The following is a 929-nucleotide window of genomic DNA, read 5'->3' as shown; positions in this document are numbered from 1 at the left end:
GAATTAAAATTAAATTTTTTTAATATAATTTCTTTTTTTTTTTTGAAGGCGTATTAATTGCATCGTGATGTTTCAATTTGTAAGGAAGACTGCAAAGGCAAAATTTGCTATAATCCTCAACCACAAATGCAGAATTCAAAATTATTAAACCTTGTAATGAAATTCATTATCACTAATCCTACATCGTTTCAGCAATTTTATTTTATTTTAAACAAAAAATAAATGAAATCAAGCTTGCAACTGTAAAAATCAGACGAACAATTTTGATTGATATCTTTAAACTATCGAGATGTTGGCCAAATCCGACCTGAACCGACTTGCCTCTCCCCGAATGGGACGGATTTTTCAAAAGTTAACTAGTTTTGAAACAGATATGAATAATATCAAACTATAATTGTTTGAATATGAAGCGGATATGAATAGTGGTCACTCTACTTCATACCTGTTCGAAATATATACAAATAATAGTTTGAGATAGATTATTCAATTTGATAAATTTAATTTAATAAATTTAAACTTCTTTAAGATTGCTTATAATTTTTAATTTGATGACTTTAATTATATTTGGAATTTACCTAATCTTTTTAATACTTTATATTTTGTTTTCATAGTATATATGTAACATTTTATAAAAAACGAATGTTATATAGAAAAACAGAATATATTTGAAGCACGATACAACAGATATGAGTCTATAAAATATCTGTGAATATGAGTTTAAGATGACAAATAAAATACATGTTAATAATAGAACAAAGCAAGTAATTAAGGTTTAGAGTACTAAAAGATCAATTTGGATAGGTCCATAAGTAATTTTTTTTAACTTTTAACTTAAGAAAAGTTATAACATTAATATCTGATATAATTTTCAAAATCAAATTGTAATTTTTTAAAAAATTATTAATTACTTATAAAAGAATTAAAAAAAA

This window comes from Arachis ipaensis, chromosome B01, assembly GCF_000816755.2.
Source record: "Arachis ipaensis cultivar K30076 chromosome B01, Araip1.1, whole genome shotgun sequence".
Lineage (NCBI taxonomy): Eukaryota > Viridiplantae > Streptophyta > Magnoliopsida > Fabales > Fabaceae > Arachis > Arachis ipaensis.
The sequence above is the reverse complement of the archived record's forward strand: the minus strand, read 5'-3'. Positions refer to the sequence as shown.